General features: G+C 53.8%; 1 non-coding gene across 1 annotated transcript; it reads left to right on the plus strand.

Moving 5' to 3' along the window:
- Window positions 1-4,859: 4,859 nt before the first annotated feature.
- Window positions 4,860-4,935, plus strand: TRNAV-GAC (transfer RNA valine (anticodon GAC)). The gene has a single exon. It is a non-coding gene; the product is annotated as a tRNA-Val (tRNA).
- The last annotated feature ends 1,968 nt before the right edge of the window (window positions 4,936-6,903 follow it).

The raw sequence follows: 6,903 nt of genomic DNA on the forward strand, positions 1-6,903 counted from the left end.
AAGTATCTAGGGTTACCTCGGTGGGGCCCAATGTAATCACAAGGGTCCTTAAAAGTAGAAAAAGGAGACAGGAGTGAGGACCAGAGGGATGGCACTAGGGGAAAGACTTGGCCCAAAGTTGCTGGTTTTGAAGCTGGAGGAAGGGACCAAAAGCCCAGGAATGTGAGTGGCTTCTAGAACCTCGAAAAAGCAAGGACGTGAATTCTTCCCCCAAACCTGTAGATGGGAATGCACGGAGCTGACACCTTGGTTTTGGCCTCCTGGATTCATGTCATAGTTCTGATCTACAGACCCATAAACTCATGCATTTGTGTTGTGCCAAGCCCGCTTGTACTTTGGTACAAAAGACATCAAAAACTCATGCATCATCATTCCTGTTTAGAGGTATATTTTATCCTGCCCTTGGACCAAACCCCAGACATTGCTCATTACCTTCCTGAGTATAAAAAGTCCACTCCAGCCCAATATCAAAATCTCAAACCCACCATCGTTAGCCCTGAATAGGTTCCGTCCGTGTTGGATGGGTGATGGACCGATGCTGGTAGACCCAGTTCAGGCCACCGGCTTTGTGAGCCCTGCACGAACCGTCTGGCACAGGAGGCCTCCTGCTAATTGCCCTCGGCCTTTGAGAAATGAGATAGAAAACAACCCACTATGACATCCTGTTGTAATCAGAATGCCTGCTTTGCAGACTCGCCCGCCGATGCTCACGTAGGTGAACAGAGAACGAGGAAGTTTCTGTTATATCAGGCTATTCAAAAAGCCTTTACAGTTCTCGGTCGACTCCGGGCACCCACGGCCTGCCAGCCCGTGAGAAGGTGGCGGGTGGCAGATCAGAGGGCTGTGAGGGCCAGGCTGCCGTGGCAACGGTCTCTGTCCTGGATCAGCTCTGAGAAAAGTGCGGCCAAAGCAGTAACACGAAGAGTCAGGATGTTTGAGCTGGAGAACTCTCGGGCCCACACCGTGGTGAAGAGGCTGAGGAAACACAGAGAGAAAGGGTACCCGCCTGGGAGGCCCCGGCCAGCCCAGCATCAAGGATGCTCTCAGAACACTGGGCCACGTTCCCGCTCCAGTGTCCTCCCTCCGGCGTCGCCAGGGTTCCCCGGGGGTCTTTATCTCTTGCCAGATGGGACGGGCTAACTCGATGTGGGGGTGTGGACAGCCTGGGAGATGTCATAGACTCCTCCCCTGCCCTTGGCGAAGGGCAGGAGGCCACAGTGCACCCGGCCTCAGGGCACGCAAGGGTCAGCAGAATGTCAAGAGGTGAAGAGGGTGGCCCCTCGCTCAGGGTCAGGGTCAGGAAGGCAGCCGTTGAGAAACTGAAGTGAAGACATTCGCTCTGAGTACCGTTCTTGTTCTGACTCAGCTTCCTCCAGAGCAGCCGGGCGGGCGGGGAGATGACCAAGTGACTTTCTCAAAGGGTAGTTGTAACACAAGCCTGCAAGGTCCCCCACCTCCCAAGCCCTCTGAACAGAGGCAACAGAGTGGCAGGGGTTCAGGGACGCCCCCCTGGAGCTGGGGCAGCAAGGACAGCTCCTCCCAGACCACCCAAAGCCATCAAACCGTGGTCCCAACGCAGGTCTGAATGCATGAAAATCACCTGAGCAGTTTGTGGGAAATGCAGATTTCTGTTCCCCGAATCTTGAGAATAAACGGGCCTTAGGTAGGGCTCGTAAACCCAGTTTCAAATGAACAAGACCGTCACCCTCTGCGGGAGCCACCCTTCAAAAGTCTGTTTCTCAGTCCGGTCACCCCGTGCCTCTGCAGAGTCTGAATGTTTTGTCCACGTGTGATCGACAAACTCCACACCATCGATTTCCTGCTAAGATAAGGGTCCGGTCACTGGATCCCACCAGTCTCTCCTGCATACCTCCCAAAGCTGGACAATTCTTACCTCTTCCTTTACTTGTGATTTTCAGTTCATTCTAAAGAATATATATATCTTTTCTTATTCCATCCATTTTCTAGGTTGCTACTTATGAGTGTGTTTGCAGCCTTATGCTACCTCACTTTTCCTTCTCCTTTTAAACCATCCACACTCCTAGACTTCCTTGGTCCTGCAACCTGGCCTAAGCTCTCCGCGCTTCGCTCCGTAGGGTAGTTCTGGCCGTGGAAACCCAGCTAATTTCTTCTACCACATTAAGACTTATGTATATTGTTCCCAGGCCAAGAAGTGTGCTGGAATTCCACTCCGTAGTCTCCTCGTCCGTGATATAACCCTGGGGTCTGAAGAGCAATACAGTTCTCTTTTATTATTGTCCATCAGTTGCTTAAAATCATGATATGCTTTTGACTATAATATTATGGTGGAGCTTCTTGTTTTAGCTAGCATTTATAGTTACTTTCTTCTCCTCCTTCTCCTCCTCCTCCTCCTCCTCCTCCTTTTCTCCCCTCCCTCCCTTCCTTCCTTCCTTCCTTCCTCCCTCCCTCCCTCCCTCCCTCCCTTCCTTCCTTCCTTCCTTCCTTCCTTCCTTCCTTCCCCTCCTTCCTTCCCTCTTTCTTTCCTTCTTTCCTTCCTTTCTTACTTATTTCCTTCCTTTCTTATTTCCCTCCTTCCTTTTCTTTCCTTCCTTTTTTTCCTTTTTTCCTTCCTTCTCCTCTTTCCTCTCCCTCTTTCTCCCTTGAACTCTATACCTTTTTCACATCTTCAAGGCATGTGTATATTTCCATATCCCCCTTTGTGGGTCACAGCCAGGTTTGGGTATCACTACCTTAAAGGCAGCAAAATATATATCATGTTTTGGGTCAGACAAGAGTTGTAGTTCTGACCCAGCAGCTCCCCAACTGAACCCCTCCCCCAATCCGGGCACGAGCTTCCACTGAAAGATGTGTACACACACTCACCGCCCTCCGAGCCCTGTGGGAGGCTCCCATAGGCAAGAGAACTGACCGTCCTGCAGAACCAGGAACTGACGGACGGCAGTAATTGAAAGGGGTCTTCATGACCAGTACAGATCTGTTCCCGTCCAGCTCGCCCCCCACGTTGGCCAGGCCCCCTGCCCGTTGCGGAAGGGACAAAGACAAGCAGTGTTGATGCTCGGTGATCCCCACGTCCGGAGGGAGTTTCCGACAAGCAAGCAGCGGAATGTCACCAGGCAGTGGGATGAGTGTGACAATGACAGGGACCGAGTAAAGTAGAGGTTTCAGGGACCAGAAGAGGGCACCCAAGTCAGAGCAGAGAATGTGCTTCACAAAGGTGACTCCAGACTGAGCACAAAGGACCGATCAGAACAAGCCTGGCACAGGAAGCCTGGGCCCGCGTGAGGCGATGTTCTCGGAACCCCGCGTGAGCAGAGACGGCGTGCAGGAGCCTGGAGACAGGACGACATCGGGGAGCTTCCCCGTGTCCAGGAGCTGCCCGGCCCCACCCAGGACACCCGGCGTGCTCTGGGAGCCCGGGTCCCTTCTGAGGGCCTTGCTCGTCCGATCCCGCCCTCCTGGCACTCCTGGGGCCCTGCCCACCCTCCCCTCCTCCGATGGCTCTGCCTCCACCCACCAGGTACTGAGGTCGCAGCCCCCAGAGCGGGACTGCAGAGTCTAGCACGGAGCCCTGGAGGCCCAGTCCTGCCCGGGCCGATCAGAGTCAACATCCTGGGCCTGTCCAAGGTCAGAAAGTGAGGAACAGTCACACGGGGAAACAGACACGTGAGGGAAGTCAACCAGTGAACAGTGACCAACACTCGCGCTCTGCCAAGGTGCCACCAGGCCCGGGGCGTGGTCTCTTCGGAAGGGTCGGTGGCACCCAGCGTCTGCCCAAGGCTTCGCTGGTCCCTCCTAAGATAACCCCGGGAGCCTCTCTTTCCTTTTACATCACGTGGAGCTCATCATGTCTCCCCTCTCTCCAAAAGGGACACACTACCTCCCTCTCTTGCCCTCGTCCAGCTGTCCCCAAATGTCCTTGAGTCCAGCTGTGTGCAGGCGGGGGGCGGGGTGATGAGAAAAGAGGAGGCTCTGACCACCACCACCCCCCCCCAGCCCATGAGTAGATATCGTCTGTCTGTCTGACTGATAAGTTGGAACCAGCCATGGAAGAGCTGGGGAAAGGATGTTCTGGGTGGAAAAAAAAAATCAAAAACAGCCTGGCCTGTGGTGGCGCAGTGGAGAAAGCGTCAACCCGGAACACTGAGGTCCCCGGTTCGAAACCTTGGGCTTGCCCGGTTAAGGCACATACGAGAAGTAACTAATACGAGCTGATGCTTCCCGCTCCTCCCCACCTCTCTTTCTCTCTCTAAAATCAATACATAAAATCTTTAAAAAAGAGACAGAGAGAGTGAACAAGGACAGACACATAAGGAAAAGTCACACACACACCCCCCCCCCCGCAGGACTTGCAGCCCTTTCCCATTGGGTGGAAAGTCATCATCATGACCTCAGACAGCAGTCTAGGCGTCTGGGCCAGTGTGGCCCCGGCGATGGGCAGCCCAGCACGGACATGCCAAAACGTGGCCTCGGGTCCCGTCCCTTCCTCCTTCTGAGGCCCCTCCCGACAGCGGCCTTGGCCGGGTCCCCTGGCCTTCCGGAAGCCTGGCGTGTTTCACTGTGGAGCAGGGGAGAAGATAACGCACCGTGCAGAGCAGGGTGGGAATGCCGTGAGGTCCCGGGCTCAGAGGCCTTGCTGCTCTCCCCGCGTCCTGGGGGCGGAGCTTGGCTGTGAGTGGGCACCGGCCCACCTGCCCGTGAAGCCAGACTGCACCTTGCCGGCTCACATAACCCACTGTCTCTGAGCACCTCCCGAGTGAGAGCTGAAATCGGGGGCGTTGCGAGGATTAAATAAATGAACGGGCATCGCCGGCACGTGAAGGCACCCGTATACAAACACTGCTGAGGGGGGACTGTCGTAATTAAGAATAATATTCATGGCCCTGGCCAGTTGGCTCAGCGGTAGAGCGTCGGCCTGACGTGCGGGGGACCCGGGTTCGATTCCCGGCCAGGGCACATAGGAGAAGCGCCCATTTGCTTCTCCACCCCCCCCTTCCTCTCTGTCTCTCTCTTCCCCTCCCGCAGCCAAGGCTCCATTGGAGCAAAGATGGCCCGGGCGCTGGGAATGGCTCCTTGGCCTCTGCCCCAGGCGCTAGAGTGGCTCTGGTCGCAGCAGAGCGATGCCTCGGAGGGGCAGAGTGTCGCCCCTGGTGGGCGTGCCGGGTGGATCCCGGTCGGGCGCATGCGGGAGTCTGTCTGGCTGTCTCTCCCCATTTCCAGCTTCAGAAAAATACAAAAAAAAAAAAAAAAAAAGAATAATATTCATGACTCGAGGTGCATTTCTCTTAGGTTGAGTGCTTTTTTTAATTTCTGTTTTTCTGCATTTTTGCCACGGTCGTCCTCACTTTGTTCAACAGCATGTATCAAGCACCCAATGTGTTCCCACAGCTCAGGACCCTTTGAAGGGCGGTCTGTAGATGCACTGGGTCATTAAAAAGAGGAAGGGATGCACCTGGACAACCAAGAACATGTAAATCCGGCCCGAGGAGACGGCAGGGCTGAGCCCAGTCGCCGCCACAGCCTCCCCCTGGCTTCTGCAGAACTCTGAGCCGCCAGACCAGGGACCACAGCCAGTCAGCTGTCCCCTCCCGCTGCCTCGGGGAGCCCCCCGAGGTCCCTCAGGAAGGCCACAGACTCAGAGAGCCCCACCTTCTGGGGGAAGAGAGACGTGACCCCTGTTGGGGAGGGTCCAAGGCTTAGTCCCCGGAGAGAGAGCATTGCCCTCTGCAGACTGGAGGCATCCTGAGCCTCTCAAACCCGGAGGGTCAGAGAGGAAAGACGAGTGAGTCCAGACTGCGCGGTGTTCAAGCTGCGTGGCCCTGGGCCAGTGATGGAGCCCAGTTCTCTCATCTTGTGTAGTGGGACGCCCTTGAACGTTAGAGAAAATGCATGGTGTGCACACGACACGTAGTAGGTTCAACAGTCCGTCTCTTTCTTCTCCTCCTCTTCCCTCTTAGGAATATAAGCATTTCTATTTTCTATTCCAAGCCCTGAGTGAGTTCCCAGCACATGGTGAGTGTTCAGTGAGTGCTTTTTGAAAAAAAGAATAGTTCAGGGTCCCTCTGAGATGGAATTCTCCTAGTGGGACAAAACTCACTGTGGCGTATAGGAGTCTGAATTCTGACCCTATAAAGATGTCTGTGCCCCGACACCTGGCGCCTAAGAGTAGATGTTACGTGACAAAAGGGACTTGGCCCACGCGATGAGGGCTAGAGGGCTCACTCTGGGAAGAGATCGGGATTATCTAACTGGAGCCCAGTGCAATCATCTGGTCCCTTAAAACAGAGGCCTTTCTCAGGCTGGAGGCTGAAGAGATGTGGCAGGAGAGGAGGGCACAGAGATTCTGGAGTGGCAAGGACTCGGTGCCCTAGTACAGCTAGTGCTCGACTTACGACCACGACTGGTTCCGACAGACTGGTCCTAACACGATTTGGTCGTAAGTTGAGTAGGCTATATGTACAGTTCTGTGAAATGATGTTACAAAAATTTTTAAGTCATATTTTATCATAATTTTCTTTCATTATTGTTATATATCATAATTTTCTTTGTTCATTTTATGCCATTTGTATCATCTCTACACCATTTTGTTTCTTATTTTTACATTCGTCGGGTTTAAGTAAAACACTGCATTACCAGTACAACTGGTTTAATATTTGCAAAGACAATTTCCTCTTGGTAGATATCTTGGGAGGGGTTTGATGAAAAATACCCAAGACACAAAACTTAAATTGCTGTACCGAGTCTGGGATAACAGTTGAAATGGTGCACGCGGAGATGGTAGTGCTGCCGGAAGCTGGTCCGCACTGTCGTACGCCCAGCTGGGCAACGCTTGCGCTGCCAGACGTGGAGCAGTCGTGGCTAGCGATTGTGGTCGTAAAGTCGAATGGTCGTAAGTTGCATAGGTTGTAAGTTGATCAATATTTG

Source organism: Saccopteryx leptura, chromosome 3, assembly GCF_036850995.1.
Source record: "Saccopteryx leptura isolate mSacLep1 chromosome 3, mSacLep1_pri_phased_curated, whole genome shotgun sequence".
Lineage (NCBI taxonomy): Eukaryota > Metazoa > Chordata > Mammalia > Chiroptera > Emballonuridae > Saccopteryx > Saccopteryx leptura.